Below are 18517 nucleotides of genomic sequence, written 5' to 3'. Positions count from 1 at the left end.
AAGAAAAATTAAACGTAAGATAGGGATATTGCTAAACACACACACACACACACACACACACACACACACACACACAAATCAAACTCTTCTTTTTCAAGGACACCTCTTCACACTAACAGCGACAAAAGTGTACACTTAAATATCCTTTCTATTAAGAGGACAAATTCTAAAAATTTGTTATAAGTAAAATTACAAACTTCAAGATGTTACTTCAACTCTCAGTGCTGAGTAACTCAAATGGCACTTTGAGATTTCCCCCCATCCCAGATGTTGAGAAGGTACATAAATAACACTAGCAATGCACATTTTTAAATAGTAAAAAGTTGGAGTTTGTTGCTGGGTTTTGTTGGTTTGCTCAGTCTGTTTGGTTTCTGGTTGATCTTTTGTTGTTTGTTTCCTTGACTGGCAGAAAAAAAAAAAAAAAAAAAAAAAAAAAAGGCAGTTCTCCTGACGCACCAAAGATATATTTAATAAAGCCAGTGAAATGCAACACTAATTCCATTTCATATTTGCAGAGAGACGTGGAAAACTTGTTAATTTCAAAGTCAAGAAGCATCCATCCCCTTAGCTTTCAAGCATTCCCTTTTACAGGGGCAGGGAGTTAAGTATTACATATACTGCACATAAAAATTGTAGGTGTAATTTTATTCCGTGTTAACATTATTAGCATTGCCACTGTCAACAGCAAAATTAATTTTTTAAAAGGTTCATTTCCAAAGAATGTCTTTTTACATAATCTGTTACATGATTATTCAAAGATTTCACCATCATATTAACATTCTTCCTCTCAATATTATTGCCCCAAGACAAAAGCTTAGCTTTCTCCAGAAACGTTTGCCCCCTGGGTGAATTATTCACTTTTGATTTGCTAGCAGAACTGCATTTGTCTCCCAAATGTCTTAATCGTGTCGGAAATCTCTAATAAAATAAAGTAACGACACATCTTCAGTCATTTCATATAACACACTCCTGTGTTTTTAAAAGCTGTCAAGCTCCAAAGATAGCTTTAAAAAAAAAAAAAAAAGAAAAGAAAAAAAGAAAAAAAAAACCCTTTAGGTAGACTTTAGAGAAAGGCCCTTTCAAAAAACCAACAGCAAAAGGGGGAAAAAAAATCCCCATAATCTAGCCAAAGGGTCCGAATGTGACTTTCTCGCGAAGCAGCACACGATGTTGGACAGCAAAGCTGTTACTTGGCAAGGTGGAACTCGGCCGAGAGCGGCTCCAAAGTCGCGTGGCCAGTGCCAGGAATTCAGATTTTGGCAACCGCACCTTGTGCGTCCCCGAAACCGACGGACAGAGACACACGGAGGGAGGGGAAGGAGGACAAGAGCGCAAGGAAAAGAGGCCGACAAGTCGGCAGAGAAACCCACCGAAGGCCGGACGACCCACCCCGGAGACGTGTCCAGACCGCACCGTTTCGCAGGAGGAACAAGGAAATCGCCCGGCTTAGCAACGTAGATAAGCAGCAGGGCTCCGCGAGACTGCGGGCGAGGAGGAAAGAAGGCTGGGGGCGGGGGGCGCCCGTAGAAACGGTGCCCGGGCAGGAAACTGTCCGAAGTGACAAACTTTCACATCGCCCAGACTTTTTTTCCTTTTAAAGTGAGGAGTTCTCTTACCTTTAGATTTCTATGGCCTCAACTCAGCAATAATAGGCAATCACAGAAGAATCAAAATAAACAAAATAAAATAATCAGCAGCCCCCAACGCTCCTGCACGAAAATCCTTTCAAACGATCCCGAGCAACATTTCGAGATGTTTAAAAATAATAATAATAATTTTTTTAAAGCCTCGCGTCTCGATTTCCAAATGGGTCTCTGACAACTTTGTCCGTCTCTAGGATCTGCTCTCCAGCACCACGCGTTTCGGATTTATTGTCCGCCAACAGTGTACTTTTAATACAAGAAATGAAGTCTTCTGTCGTCTGGGTGACCCGGGTTTGGTGTGTTTTGGCTTTTTCCCCCTTCCTAAATGAGCTCGGAGCTATTCCTTCTGGTTCACATCACCTCCCTCTTTTCTCACTTTCTCTTGCTCTTATCAGCCCGATGTGTAATGAAAGTTATCTGAAACCCCACTAAAACTTCTACTTCTCCTTCCCAGTTCCAAGGGGGGAAAACAAGCAGGAGGAGGAGAGTTTGAAAAGGTGGGGGGCCTGGGGAGGCGAGGGGAGCTCTATCCCCCTTTCAGATCCTCCGCAGCGCCTTCGCGGGTCCTGGACCCTCACGGGATCGTCCCCTTTCGCAACTCCAAGCTCAGCCGCCGGGTTTCTATTTCATGAACTGTCTCTTTAAAGAGGATCTGCTCGGCCATCCAGAAAGAACCCGGGGCGAGGGAGAAAGGGAGCTATCTCCCGCCGCCCAGAGAGATCTGATCGGAAGCCAGACGGGCTCCTCTTTTAAATTTTTAAAGTGACAGCAGCCTCCTCTGGCGGGAGAGGTCACAAAAAGGTCGCCAAGACCCAAGTCCTATAGGGACAGACTGATTATGGATGCACCATCCCCCTTAAACATGTAGATTTCTCCGGGTAAACAACCAATGGGGAGATCTCGCCAGGCAGGATTTCTTTCCCCAGGGAAATAGCCTCTGTTTCGATGTCCTGAAAGCACAAGTGTGGTGTGTGCGTGTGTGTGTGTGTGTGCGCGCGCGCGCGCGCGAGTGTGTGTGTGTGTGTGTGTGTGTGAGAGAGAGAGAGAGAGAGAGAGGGACAGAGAGAGATGGGGGATGGGAGGGATGGGGAAGGGTGGAGAAGTGCTTTCAGGGGTGTGAGGGTGTGTGCACCCAGGCGGAGGGGGCGGGGGTGGGGGGAGAGGTAACGCTGGAGGGGGCGAGGATAAAGCTTAGGGTATAGGGACGCTAGTTCAGACTAAATATAAATAGTTTAGAAATTGTCAGAAAACAGCAACCTCAAGAGTGAAAAGTTGATATGTACATTTCCAGTTTTCCACTAAGCATTAATTTTTTTTTTAATTGAAACTCACACTCTAATTTATTCCCTTCCTTCTTGTAGCTAGGTCAGGAAAAGGGCGTGCAAAGTTTTCAGATCATATTTTTCTTAAAAGATATTTTAAAATCTGAAAAACTATTGGCATATAACCCATCCAAATAGCGTACTATGGGTTTAGAGAGATTGATAACTGTCTAGTGAGTTTTTCCCATTTTATCTGATACATTAATTAAAACACCTTGAACGCCAAAAACTGCAATAAGCAATTTGACAACTCAGATTATTTTTGAACTTTTAACATCATAAATGCTGCTTTTAGTAATCGGCACTCTCCTATGTTTGATAACTTTCTAATATACCTTGGGTACATTTAAACCAACACATTGTAGAAAAGACATTGGAAGAAGGAATACAGGGGATACATAGCGAAATAAAAGGGTCTACAGATTTATTCATGACCAACTTTGTAAGATTTAGTAAATCCCACTGGCTAAATGGAAGTTAACGCGTTTTTATCACAAAACTCCATTCATAAAAACAAATGGACAAAATCCAACTCCCCAGCTCAACAATGGAAAGTAAAGCAAAGTAAGCGAGTCTAGGGACACTTGCGGGGGAGAGGTGGGGCAAGAGGGGTTGGAAAGTGTGCTGACGGTTAAACTTTAGCTGCAAACGGAATAACACAAGTGCCACTCACTTTTTGTTTTCTCCAAGTGCAAATAAACGTGTAAATCCAGTAGAACTATATTTCCCCAAAATATTGATTTAAAAACAAAAATAGTAGCAAAAGGGAGGGATTGGAGGAAAGAAAATGACGAGAAGTGGTGACTAATTCGTTTCAGTGGCCTGTTATCTGTGACATTGAACTGTTATTTCAGATAATGGCCATTGTTTGAGAGAAAATCGCACAGCAGTGGTAGGTAGGACAGGAAAAATCCTTTGTAAATAACCTAAAACCCGGTCAGATATTCCCATAGAGTTGGGCGTTTGAGAACCTTTAAGAGCTCCGGGTTCGTGGCCATTGATTTCCTGCCCTTCCTCAACTTGCCCATTGTCGGAGCTTTTTTTTTTTTTTTTTTTTTTTTTTAATTTAGCCATAAATTGGACCGGCTCGAGCTATGAGCTGTTCTATTTTCTTCCTGTCAGGATGAGGGATTTGTTTTATGATGCATTGTGTATTAAATACAAGTAATCTGGGGAACCGATTGCTTCAGACAGTGCGACCTGATCAGGGGGTCTGGGAGCTCAGCGCCCCAACCCCTGCCCCAGCCCTGCAGCAACCCCCCCACCTCCTTGCCCTTTACAAAACTGCTTTCAAAACGAGGAAACGTAGATAGGTAAATAAAAGGTGGTGTGGAATCATTGGCAGGTCCTGGCTAAATTAGGATTTCGTGGAAAGGGCCTCCGAGTTTTTTCCCCTACATTGGCTTCGGGTGGGGGGAGGCGGAGCGACTTTCAAGGTCTGGATACTTGCAGGTACGGCAGGACGCCGGTAGATGGCATTGCGCTCCGAAATAAAGCGCAGCGCCGGCGGCTCCAGCCACCCAGGTGAAACCGCCTCTGCCCGCCAGGCGCCGGCAACCCCGCTCTGCCTTCCGCCTCGCCCGCCGTTCCGCGTCCTCCCGAGCTTCACAACGGGAGGAGGGCACACTGCAGTCCAGGCCTGCAGACATCAGCCTGAGCGAAGGCTATTCCTACGTCTGAGCTTCTCTTCCCCAAATATAACCAAGAGCGAACGCTTACCCTCCGAGACCTTGGAAGATGTACCTAGAAGAATGGAGAATTTATTGCATCATCATTATTATTATATTAATATCATCATTATCGTCATCATCAGTCTTGTTCTCCACTGAATAAATTGTGAAAAAGACTAAAGGAAATCATCAGAAGGACCTGGGCAAAGGAAGCTAACAGAACACTAAATCTTAATCTCTTTCTCTCTCTCTCTCTCTCTGTGTGTGTGTGTGTGTGTGTGTGTGTGTGTGTGTGTGTGTCTGTCTGTCTGTCTATCTGTCTGTCTCTCTCCTCTCCCCCACCTCATCCCACTCCCTTTCTCCTTTGGGTATATAACAATAACTTCATGTAAAGGCAGAGTCATCTCACTTTTTCTTGACACAACTTAAAGTTTAAAGATAGGGTTCTGAAATCCCACAGTAGTTAGACTGGCCTTGTTTCTCATGAAAGGGGCTTCTTGCTATTTAAATAAGAATTCTTTAGAAGACCTGATCCGTCTTCCCCAATAAATGAATGAAACAGGAGAGAAGGTTAGAGGAAAATGTTTTTGCAAGGGGCTTGCTTCTCCGCCTGTGAGCTTGCTTTCCATCAGAAGGTTTCTAAAACAATAAATAAATACAAGGAGCCAAATACCATCACCAATTCCCTTTATTCCTTGGGATTTCTGGTGAAATCTGTTTACAGTAGTTCCCAGTTACAAATTAATCTGCAAAAGCCGCTGTCTGCTCAGCAGTAATCAGTACCATGCGTGTTCTGCAGTGTTTAGCACTGCCCTTGAAATGGGCTATTAAAAATAATGGTTTTACTATAATCTCAAACCAGCTTTAATTTGCAAACATGTATCAGGACAGATGATCTAAATATTAAGGGGATGGAGTAGGAGAACAAACTATAACAAATGTATAGAACAAACTATAACAAATGTATAGCTTCGGGGAAAGCAGAAAATGGAATGATTCATCAGTGATGTTTAAAAAGAGAACCAGATTTTAAAAACATTTTTCCAGAAGGAATGATTATTTTTTCTTTCTTGTTCTGTTAATTGTTGTTTACCAGGAAAAGGGCATTGGAAAATATGAGGGTTGAGTGTGAGCTGATAGATTTTCTGGGAGTTGTAAAGATCCCCCTTTGGCTGATGGCAGCACTGGGGTGGGAGAGGTTAATGTGTTTTCTTCCTGGTTTGAAAAGGGCATAAACCCTCCTCAGGCCCCTTCCTTCCTTCCCCAGCTGTGTGGATTGCAGAATCTTTAAAAAGCCCAAAGATTTCCAATAAGGCCACTGGCTCTGCCTTCATTGTGTAACTGTTTATTTAAAATAAGTCAATATATTAGTTAAAGCAGTAAGAAGTTAGTGCTCCAGTATTCAAGTGATTCCCACAAGACTGTAAACTGATGCCTCTTTTAAGCCTTAAACTTCATGGTCGTCCCAGAAGTAAAAGTTCTGCTAATGGAGACCCTATGGGCATGGTACATTCCAGCACATCATTAAAGGAAAGAAAAGCAGTCCAGCCAAAGCCAGATGAAATGACTGCACTGTCCACTTTTAATAGGCTTCCTGTGGACAAACAGCACTGTAACACTCTGCAGAGGACAATATTTAAAAACAAGACAACTTGCTGGCAGTTTTCAATACCATAAAGTTAATAAAGTATGTTCCCATTCACCCTGACATTATGTTTTTAGTTTATAGAGGAAGGCACTTTATAACCTCAGTCTAAGTTCCCTTAATTCTGCAGCTTTGAGTTTCTTGAGGTGGCTAAATATACACTAAACTCCAAGCCTAACATTTTTGTTTTAACATTATTTTTCTGTAGCTTTTCAAGAATGTACATGTGCATTTTTACATTTCTCAAGTGGAGTTTTATTCATTGAGATTCTGTTAAATCCTGTTTCATATGGTTCCTGTCAAGAAGCATGAAATAATCTGAGAAAATGACATTTGGCTGAACAATAAGTGCCCGCTAATTAAATTAGCTTCGTGTATAGATATTGATGTGTGTTTAAAAACAAAATCAATGCTTCCTTTTCCGTGTCAGAATAGGATTTTGTAAAATCTTACCTAACCTAACTGACACAAAGATAAGAAATAATGTAAGTATGTCTTTTAGGACTCAAGAGACTTCCCACTAATTCATATATAAATATTTCTCCCAATTTGTCTTTTCTCCTACTCCTCTAAATTCTCTACCACCCACAATTTCTTCTCCCAAATCTTTTTATTTAATACAGTAAACTTTGTAATGAAGCATGACCTTTAGGCAAGATAAACTAGATCAGAACACCATGAAATTTAAGGTAATATTCTGTTTCTGTTTAATTTCAATACTTTCTATTTTTTAATTTAGTAAGTATTTTGCAAGCTTGGTTCTCTAAGCATGAATATGAATTCTGTGATGCTTTGATCAGGCAGATCCAGTGAAACAGTCCAGCACAATACAAATTTACCAACAAAAATGCTGTGACTGTCTATAGCCCCCAACACATATCACCACTGCACTGGAGAGAGATTACTGGTGACTCTTGGTGGACTCTGCCTTTTTTTTTTTTTTTTTTTATCTATTGGGGTGTGCCGTTAGAAAAGAGGAAATTAAAGGTTAAAAAAAAATGTAAATAAAAAATTTCCCTTGGTCTGGAAATGGGCCCGACTGAAAGCATGTTAATCTCCACCTCAGTAATTTGGTTCTCCAGGAGAAGACAGAAGCCCTGCTGCTGTGCCCTGCACTTCATAAATCACATCTTTATGTGGACAAGGTCAGGGCACCTAACAGCTCAGACATGGGCCTTTGCAGTGGCTCGAGGATTCAGGCATGTTTACTCTCCTATTCGGCTCTCCGAGGAGTAGTCCAGCACGCTTCTAATTACTTTTGATTATTTTCATTTGCTGGGGTCAGTCTGGCTTGCCAGGACTGCTGGAGGGTTGATTTCCTACAAATCTTGATGTCTTTGTAGGACGGCACTGTGTGCGTTCAGAATTAGCACCCCGTTATTGTCCCTACAGCATGGGATCCTTCATAAATAGACATGGTGATAACAAAAGTTTCCCCAGTGAACCATCACCTACTTCCTTTCTTATTAATTAACTATACAAGCATAATCACCTAGCTGATCTTTTCCCAAAATGCCAAATATTTTAACAGTTCAATATTTTATAGTATATTTGGCCAGAATGAGAGCGGATTTCTTTTTTGCTTCGATTTTAAAATATATTTAGTAACGACCAGCAGCTCTTCGGAAACTAAGATGAAGTACTTTGCTGAAACAGCTCTGGTGAATAAATTATTACACTCAAAAGTTTTATTTTTCTAAACTCCAATTAAGGTTACCATATTTAAAATATTTTTTGCTGGACTATTTTGATGTGTTTCAGTCCTAAGCTATGAGCTAAGTGGTTAATGCACAGCAACAAATTTATACCAAGTTTAAATGAAAATATCATGATAAAATAAAAATGTTAATAAAATACTGTAAAATTTTGGTAGCAAAATAGAGACAATAGAGAAATATTTCCCAAAAGTAGAGATGTTTAACTCTTTGATGGATATTTATTACAAGATATATTCAATAAATAAATGATGAAAAAATAAATACAAAAACTAAGACATTCACAAAAAAATGCATAACATATCAGTCTAGTTGTTCAGACAATTGGTATTTTTATATCACTAGGAAAAATTACTATTATCCTTTTATTTTATAAAAGGTAACTTTGCTTATGATTATCATTAGTCTCAAAAGGTGAAATCCCTCATTCTTTTTAACTTTATACTAAATAAGTGAGGTAGTAAGTGCTTTTGGAAGAAACCTCAACTCTATAAGGAATTCATTTTTCATTATTTTATTAATTTTAATGAATTCAATCTTTCAATATAGTATTTAGCACATTATGCAATAACTCCAGGGTCAGCTTCTTCCCTTGAGCTTCAGAAACACCATTTAAGAATACTTTTAGACTCATAATCTTGTGGGGAAAGTTTGTTGGAAGCTTGATTTTCCTCCTGTCTCCACGCCTAGCTGTGTACCTTTGGGTAAGTCACTTAACCTTTGAGTAGGTTTCCATGAAAGTTTCATAATATCAGCCTATTACGAGTGTTGGGAAAATAAATTGGGTAACGTGAGTGTGAACTGCTCTGAGTTTATGGGAACAGGTCAAAATACTGTAAGTTTCACAGCATTTGTGTTTGTGTAATGGGTTAGAGTAAACTTACATACATGCACAATAAGGAAGACAGTCTGACCTATATTTTGGGGAACAGCAAAGTGTAAGTATTTTTGTATCCTCTTTCTTCCATTCCAGTGTCAGTTGCCCTAATCCTTACCCTGACCTTGGAAGGGAAGAATTTTAAGAAAAATGTTTTTTTTCTCTCAAGCTGTGCTACCCATGAAGATGTCCATCTCTGTCTGGCTTGCAGCTGAGTTTGTTCTGTTCTACCCACTGTGTTCTCTGCCAATCAGTAAGAGAGAGTATTCTGAGGCAAAGGTGGAATACCATTGAGTTTCAGAGCCCTAGAAACTAGGGTAAGAACACACACATACACACCTTGGACTAGTTTTAAGTCAATAATTGTTACCAAGGCCAGGAAATTTATTCTCTACAATGTCTCCTGGTAGGTAGACTTTAAGTACCAAGAGGACAGGAACTGGGTCTATCTTTTTTGCCCCTATTGCCCAGAGTCTACCATAATGCATGACATCAAGTATTTAGTAGATGTTTGTTGAAAAAAAAAGTGGATCAGGTCCTTCCTTGACTTCCATTCTCACCTAGTTTGAATGCCTAACTTGGATGCCTGTTACCTCTAGTCTGAATTATTGCAATGATCTCCTACCAGATCCTCTGACCACCATTCACTCTCCCACCAGTTTAAAGTCCTTGATGTTAATCCTCTCAACCATCTGCTGTTACTTATTCCCTTGCTCACAGTTTTTCAGTGAGCTCCAATTGCCTAACAATTCAGTATAAATTCATTCCATTTTTATTTTTTTTTTAGAATTCAATGAGGCAGTGTACGTAAATCACTTAAAATCATGCAGAGGATATAGGATGTAGTCAATAGAAAATAGCTATTATTATTGGTATTGCTATTATAAGTTTAATTGCTATCATTATTATTGCTCAGCCTATAATTTATTTTGCCTTAGTTATCTTAGATAAAATCTTATCCATCCTTCTAAACCAACCAATTTTTATGCCCGCTGATTTTTACCACCCAAGCTTGACATTTTCATCCTTTACCCCAAATTATCTGTGCTTCTCTCCTGGTTTATAGCCAGTTCTTCCTTACTTACTGGTGTGTCCTTAATGCTCTTGTCCTCCTAAGGACCACTGTAGGATTTTTAAGGGCGGAATCAAGTTTTGTTCCTACTGACATCTTCAGTAGCAGCTTTTCATCATAAACTAAACTGTCTTTGAGCCTCTTTGTAAGAATTAATTATGGCTAAGTGTGTGGGGAATTACTTTATTTACATCCAAGCAAACTTGGTTATTTAACACTATTCCCCCTTAGGAATCAGTTGATGCAGTGATAATTCTCTTTCAGGGATTTAGAAAGGAATTCCTACCACTGCTGCTTATCCAGATAGCACAATATTGCCATACTCGCCTCATCTCATGTTTCCATTTCTTTACCATCTCTCTCCTTTCTCTGGGCACAAATCCTGGACAATATCTTGGACTCCTCTTCTTCCACTGTCCCCAATAAATAGTCATTGGTTCAGTTAGTCTGTTAAATTGTTTCTACAGGAAGCTCATTTTCCCACTGGCACTGGTCTAGTGAAGGCCATTGTCCTTTTAGGCCTGAGTTTTTGTGGCATTTTTACACCAAACATTAGTCTTCCTAAAAGAACAAAGTTATAACAATGCTTTGCTTTACCTAAAAACAAAAGGTAAAAAGCAAAAACCAAAAGAAAAACTGCATTAACAAAAACTCCAATGGATCCTGATTTGCTAGAAAATAAAGCCCCTTATCCAATATGCAATCTCCTCCTCTACAATTTGATGTCCAATTTATCTTCTTTCTAGGCCCATTTCCTGCTTGTTTCCTCTACACAAATCTTTAGCACTGGTTAACAACTGGAAATATGAATAGAAGCTCTTGGCCCTTCAACTGCGCTGATATAGGTCCTTCACTTCTCTTACCTCTCATGCTGACAGCATTCAGGAGATGAAACAATAGATCAAGTAGGTAAAGTGATAGTTCCATTCATCAAGCTCCTGCAAAGCCTTCCAGGTTCTCTTCCTTGAAATTTTTACAGTATGTAATATTAATTAGTCATTATACTAATTAGTCATTATACTTAAAATCATTTGGGATATTCTGTGATCAGCCAATCTGCCTGTAGACTGTTCGATGGCAGGAAACATCCTTCACACCAGCATTTTCTAATTGGTTACTAGAAAACTTATTAGCAGATATTCCCTGGATATCGGCTCTGAGGTCAACTCAGAGCTAACTTCACCCAGTGGATAAAGATAGCTCCCTCCTGGAGCTTCACGATGAGCACCAATGTACTAAATACTCTTAAGTCTAAAACTCTGAAAGTCTAGGAAGTCCTTTAGTAAAGAGACCTATTTGGCTTATTCAACCAGGCATCATCACAGGTAATTAAGCTTATATGAAAGCCCCTCTCACCTTCCACTGGAACACCTAAGGAAAACAATTTTGTAAGTAAAGTTTTATAGTACTTTGTTTCAGAAAAGCGTAAATATCCCCATACATATATTTTTCTATCAGCTGACTGTTCTCAACTCTTGATAAAAAAAAATAGTCCCTACAAAACAGTCACAAAAAAATAAAGACAAAATGAAGCTTCCACATTTTAATCAACTTGAAAGCATTTGAAAAGTCTATAAAGCTCACAAAGAAAGTAGGTTATCAGTAAACTCTAGCCAATTGATCCTTTGCCTGTGAACTATTACAATAGTATTTGAGTACATGACCTGAGAACCTTCTAAAGGAATATGTACAATCTCATTTCAAGATCAACCCACTTCTTCCTATCCTACCCCATTAGAAGTCCTTCTAAAGCAAAGATTTTTACCATGGCATATTCCCATGCAATGTTTTATATTATTTAGATTTTTCTTAATAAGATTTGGCATTATCTAGATATGCATTTCCCTAGGAGAAAGAAAAGCAGCAGTGAAATCTCCATCTAAGGATGCCCGAATTAAACCTTTAAGAATTCGCCTTTTTTCCAGTTTTTGATATTAGATTCATGTGTTACGCCTGCCCATGACTGTCTAACCACTAACCTAACTAGACATTAAATCAGATGGCATACAAAATTACAGGAATTTGATCTTTAGATAAACCACAAACCTTGATGAACTAATGTTGTTCCAGATGAATTAACTCATCATCCTGAGAAACAGAACATTTCATAGGAGCGAACACACAGTCCTCTCTGCAAAGAGCACTAATGGTTGTGAGGCTGTGATTAATTTGTGTACTATTGAATATGCTTGCTTCTATTGAAAGTACACCTAAAGAGGTATACACTAAAGGAAGGAAGAAGGCTTAGTCAGGCAATTCCGCCCTCAGAATAATTGCCCCCCTCCAAATCTCTGATGGCTGATGCTGCATATTACTTATACTTGGTTATGATGTCTGTTACAGAGTTAAGAAACAAAGAATGTGTTAAGTTATTATCAATGATTTCATGAAACATTTATCTTTTCTCTATGTTGGAAGTCCTAAAATTTCATTTTACTATTTTAATGACTGTAGCCAAACACTTAAAAAATAAAGGTAACAACACTACAGAGTCAGAAAAGTATGTTTAGTTTATAATCCATTTAGTGAGTGTCACATCTTATGATACATATCAAATGGTAAAATGTCAAAATATTCCAATAGCAATTAAAGTACCAGTACAATCTCTATATCATTGTGAAAATATGGACATTGATTTCAGCGGTAGCTTTGAAAATATCTTTCTGTAAATTTTGTTGAGTCAATTATTCAACTTCAAATAAAATCTTAATATAGCCTGTCTATAGACTCCAGAATTAAGTACTGGTCAACTTCCAAGAAGCAGATTCTCAAAGGTATTTGTGTTTTGTATGTAGTTCTTGGCTGGAAAACAAATCCAAGTTTGCTAAGGCAGTGCCCTACAACTAGAAGGGGGAATGCCAGAAGGGACATGAATGGAAATACTTAAAGAGGAAAGAAAAATATGCACCCTGATTCACACATAATTTCTCTCCACATATAATCTGCACTGCCAATTTATAAATAAACCATACAGCTGGATCATGATGTGGAGAACACTGAAATTATGAGCCTAGGAAAGTGATTGAAATGACTACAGGTTTAAAATTTTTAACTCATACTTTTGTCTAATATTACATTTTGCCTTATACAATTTCATATTTCTCCTCCCCACATCCATTCTACAAGAGCAGGCGAAGTTCAAAAGTTCTCAGAAAAGTGTTGATTAATTAAATTTAAATGATTCACTAAGTGTTTTAGCTATGTAACTTTTAAAAAATGTTGTGGTGGTTGTTGTCCATGGAGAAATTACCATAAAACTGTTTATCATTGTCTGTATGTGATCTCCTTGGTAATCAGTGTTGGAATATTTCCAGAAAGTCATTACAAAAGTCTTTATAAAAATATATTTTGCTGAATTTTAATCTTGGAAAACACAGTGACGTCACAACATATACACGTTCAACTTACTAATATTCAACTATTACAAACAGAGAGAAATGGAAGGGAGGGAGTATGGATGAGAGAAAGAGGGAGGGAGAATGAATGAGCCTTTACCCAGGAAAGAGCATGAGATGGAAACATGAATCATCTGTTTCCTCAAAAGGAATCAGTGTTCAAATGCCCTTTGTACTATGAGTATCGTGTTCCATCAGGTGTGACTCTCGGATTTAAAGGTATGTATTTTTCACACCATGCATCCTCTGAATGCAAATATACCACTTCCTCTGGTGCGCGTCTGAAGCCACGGTGATCCATTCCAACACTGGATGGTTCAAAAGCTGAGCAGAGAAAAATTTTGATTATACTTGATTTTCAACTACCTGCTCACAGTAGTTGAGCAGAACCTAAGCTCTCAGTAAGATGTAAATACACTGAATTTGGTTTCATTTATGAAAAATATTCCATTGCAATGACAAGATAAATAATTGAGACAATTAGTGTGTTTTTATGCATAGTGGGGTGCAAACCAGCATTTCTGTAATTATTCCCTAACCCCCAAAATTTTTTGTGTGTGGTCCAGGTGATAACCGAGGTTCATGGCTCTCATAACTCAAATCTCGAATCACCCATACCTAGGACGAAGTGCCAGTCATCTGTTTTCACAAACTTCCTGCCTTTCATGGCCTTTCACAGGGAAGGTGATGGGCTGTACATGGTAAGCTGCCATAATGAGGTAGGAAGTTTTCTTCCTAGGGCCCAGTAAACTACAAGCTTCCCCTCAGCAAAAAGGAAAACACTTGGTCTCATGAGCAATCAGTTTCATCCACAGTTTCCTGCTAGACCATAGCCTTCTGATGTTAGAGCCCTCGATGGAGTCTGCTGCTAGTTATGTGACACTGAGTTGCTTCAACTTCTTCAGCCTCTCTTTTAGTATCTCTAAAATTGTGGGCCAGGCATGCTCACGCCTATAATCATTCCAGGACCCTGGGACACTGAGGCGGGCAGATCATGAGGTCAAGAGTTTGAGACCAGCCTGACCAACATAGTGAAACCTCATCTCTACCAAAAATACAAAAAATTAGTTGGGCATGGTGGCAGGCACATGTAATCCCAGCTGCTTGGGAGGCTGAGGCAGGAGAATTGCTTGAATCCAGGAGGCAGAAGTTGCAGTGAGCCAAGATCATGCCACCACACTCCAGCCCGGGTGACAGCGTGAGACTCCATCTCAAAAAATAATAATAATAATAAATAAATGAATAAAAATAAATAAACAAAATTGCAATAATGGGACTTATAGGAAGTTATTAGGGTTAAACAATTGAGGTGAAGTATATAAAGTACTGAGTGTAATGGTAAATAGAGACTCATAAAGAAGTATGGTACTTGGAGAGACAGCATAAATCCAAATAAAAATTTTAAAAAAGAAGTTTAGGATAGTGACTAACAACACAGACTCTGCAGTGGGGCAGCCTGGATTCAAATCACAGCTTCGCTATGTGCTTGGGGTGTGGCATATTTAAAGTTACTTATCACCTTGGTTTCCTCCTTTGTAAAATGAGTATAATGATAAAAAGTATCTCGTAGGGCTGTTGAGAGGATTAAATGCGGTAATCCACGCACAGCACTTCACTTAGTGTCTATCACATAATAAGCACCTAATAAGCATAAGCTATTATTAAATGGAGTTCTAACTCAATAAAATAGTTGGTACTTTCTACGCAAATACCCTCTGTGGTTTTTTGTTGGTGGTGGGTTTTTATATCGCCATCTTTATATAAAAAGAGAAACAAATATTTTGTCCCTTTGATTTATTTTCTGGTTAGTCAGGCAGCAATTTGCTTCTGAGAAACAGATGAAAACATACAGAGCCAGAGTAACCAAAATAAATGATAGGAATACAAATTCACACATACAAATTCATAATGGTGTCCAAACACTAAGCCAGAAATCACAATCTGAATGGGGAAAAACATTTTCTAAGAAAGGACTTTTTTGGAGACAGGTGAAAAAACATATGAAGAAAAATAAGAATCTTCAAAATTACACTAGAAATGATATGTGTTTTTTAAAATAAACCTTGAACAGAAATTACATTTGAATGACATTTTCCTCAATATTTGAAGTAAGCTAAATGAATAAGATCTAGTACTTGATAGCACAACAGGGTGACTACTATATTGTACATTTTAGAATAACTAAAAGAGTATAACTGAGTTGTTTGTAACACAAAGAAAGGCTGAATGCTTGAAGTTATTGATAGCCTCGTTTAACCTGATTAGATTATTATGCGTTGTATGCCTAGATCAAAATATCTCATGTATCCCATAAATACATACACCTGCTAGGTACCCACAAAAATTAAAAATTAAAAATGTTTAAATATATATATTTCTTCAGAATGTAGTAAAAAGAAGATGAAACATTCACAGAAAAGGAAGGACAATACACAGGATAAGACATTAGTGTGAATCCAGAGGACCTCAGTAGACGCTGTTTGATTTTGGGTGCAAAAATTGTTTCTGCTGGCTGGAAGTTTATGTTACAATAGCAGGACAATGAGTTCAACATGTAAACCAACTTAGTTCAATTTACTCCACAAGTGTTTATGAGGAATCTTCTATATTCTGGCACATCATTTGACACTGAATGTGCACTGATGATTAAGTCATGGTCACCACTTTTAAGGAGCTCCAAAATCCAATGGAAAAAAATCTATTGGGTTGGCCATTGGTTACATACCACACCCTATACTTAGTCATAAGGGAACAGAACCATGCATGGATCCTGGTGAATCACTGCCACTACTGGGAAGACCAAACCTAGTATAAGTGCTGGCAATGGCAGCTGAGCCTCAGCATCCTTATATACAGCAAGAGAGACACAGTCTTATTTTTACATACTTACCTTGACACCACCATCAAAAGGGGTCTGAGACAGATATTTACAAATTCCCTAAGCCAACAGTTCAGAATTTAGAGGATACAGATAGATCTAAAAGAAGACCTAGGACTTTTTTTTTCCTGATTAAAAAAAAATACTTACTGGTCACAGATTAAAGACAAACCATTCACTCATTCATCCTCTCCATGTTCCAGGTACTATGTTGATGGTAAAGAGAGAAGATAAATATACTGACCACCCATCTGTGATGGTTTTAAAATATATTTAGAAATTTTAAAATTTCTCTCCCCTTCTTCAAAAAGTGGTCTAATTCTCCTCACATTGAATATAAGCTGGACTTAGTGACTCACTTCCAATAAACAGAATGAGGAGAAAGGGATGATATGTGAGTTCTGAGGCCTGGTTAAAAGAGTCTCTCTCTCTGTCTTTCTCCCTGTCGTTCATGTGCTGTGAACATGATGTAGCCTGTAGAACGGTCTATGCAGGGAACAATTAGGACCTGCCAGCTATGTGAAAGGGTGGCCTTGGAAAACAAATTATCCAGCCTCAGTCTAATCTTTAGATGACCACAGCTGCCATTTTACTTGCGACCTGATGAAACCCTGGACCACAATTGCCCAGATAGCTGAGCTACCCCCGAATTCCTAAACCATAGAAACTGAGACACTAAATGTTTACTGTTGTTTTCAGCCATTCAGTTTTGGGATAATTTGTGATGCAGCAATAGACACCAAGCACACCAGCCAAAGCTCTTTGGTGGATACAGAGAATTCAGTTGCCTGATGTCCTCAGACCATCACAGAATAGCTCTGGGATATTTCCCTAGCCCCCACATCACTCTCTCCGATTCCTTGGCTCTTGACTCACAGGTTGAAAATTACCAAACCAAATATGCTGCAGGATAAGGTTTGGAAGGCAGAGGGAATAAAAAATTAATATTAAACCACTGTCCCTGCCGTTAAGTCCCATGCAATCTATTTAGAGAGACAAGACTAAGCTACTTGAAAGAATGGCAAATAGTACAAGACTGTACGTCATTAAGTACTAAATTATGTCGTTCGAATGATAAGTGCTGCAGAGATTCAAAAAGAAGGGAGATGCATAAAGGATGGCATGGTACAGGAAGCTTCATGAAAGAGGTGAGACTTGCTCTCATTCCAAAGATAGGCAAAAGTGGAAAATAATATTACTGGGAGCTTAGGCAAAACATATTTTCAATGTTCATTTAACTGTTTTGCAAAAAACCCAGCATACTATTGTTCATTAGGTGTGTAAAATCATCCTCACACGTTTTAAAAATATAGATTGTAGTAGCTTAGGTATGTTTATCTTCATGTGTGTGTTCCAAACAGATTAATTTTCCGATGGATTCCAATATACTAGACAGCTTCATACTAAGTGCTGGGTGAATCTGTCAGAATAAATTAAAGGAAAATTTAACAGTAATTCTTCTGGTAAAATATGAAAGCAGTAAGAGTAATTCTTTTTTAATCTAATAATTACTAACACACTAAAGGTTCATATCCAGGCATAACGTTTTATAGGCAAACTAGAAGTATTTTATTTCGGATAATGGGTCTTCCTATTTTGTTTAACAACCAAGGACATTATATCTACATATATTCAACTCATTTGCAATAATGATAATAATATAACACAAAACACTTTTAAATCTTAATATAGCACAAAACACTTTTAAATCTTAAGCATAATGCCTAAATATGTACTATTCAGTGCAGTTTTCTGTGCTGTAGTTACTTAAAAATAGGCCCCTGGATTAACTTATTTGTAAATAATTTGGCTAAGATTGGATATGTAGGCAAAAGATATCCATTCATCTTTTCTCTTTTATTATTTATTTATTTATTTATTTATTTATTTGAGACGAAGTCTCGCTCTGTCGCCCAGGCTGGAGTGCCGTGGCCGGATCTCAGCTCACTGCAAGCTCCGCCTCCCGGGTTTACGCCATTCTCCTGCCTCAGCCTCTCGAGTAGCTGGGACTACAGGCGCCCGCCACCTCGCCCGGGTAGTTTTTTTGTATTTTTTAGTAGAGACGGGGTTTCACCGCGTTCGCCAGGATGGTCTCGATCTCCTGACCTCGTGATACGCCCGTCTCGGCCTCCCAAAGTGCTGGGATTACAGGCTTGAGCCACCGCGCCCGGCCTTTTCTCTTTTAAAGCAAGCGTACTTAAATATTTTATTTCTAACATTAGTCAATCTTGTTAATTTCACTCATGTATTCCTTCATTCAGAAACAAATCAGACAATAACCCTTGCCAAATTCTCATCTT

At 38.8% G+C, this 18517-nt stretch overlaps 1 protein-coding gene across 16 annotated transcripts in view; it reads right to left on the bottom strand.

Annotated features, from left to right (window-relative positions):
* Positions 1-18517, bottom strand: part of MECOM (MDS1 and EVI1 complex locus) — a 598968-nt gene that overhangs the window by 60703 nt on the left and 519748 nt on the right. For 2 of the 16 annotated variants that reach the window (XM_009201395.3, XM_017955723.3), the window contains exon 1: positions 1617-2685. The exons of 8 other annotated variants lie outside the window; for them this stretch is intronic. The gene's annotated coding sequence lies outside the window, so the exon portion shown is untranslated. 6 more of the 16 variants (XM_031663589.1, XM_031663591.1, XM_003894859.5 and 3 more) reach the window with 4 other exon arrangements.

This window comes from Papio anubis, chromosome 2 (assembly GCF_008728515.1).
Source record: "Papio anubis isolate 15944 chromosome 2, Panubis1.0, whole genome shotgun sequence".
Lineage (NCBI taxonomy): Eukaryota > Metazoa > Chordata > Mammalia > Primates > Cercopithecidae > Papio > Papio anubis.
This window is presented reverse-complemented; position numbering and strand designations above follow the sequence as displayed.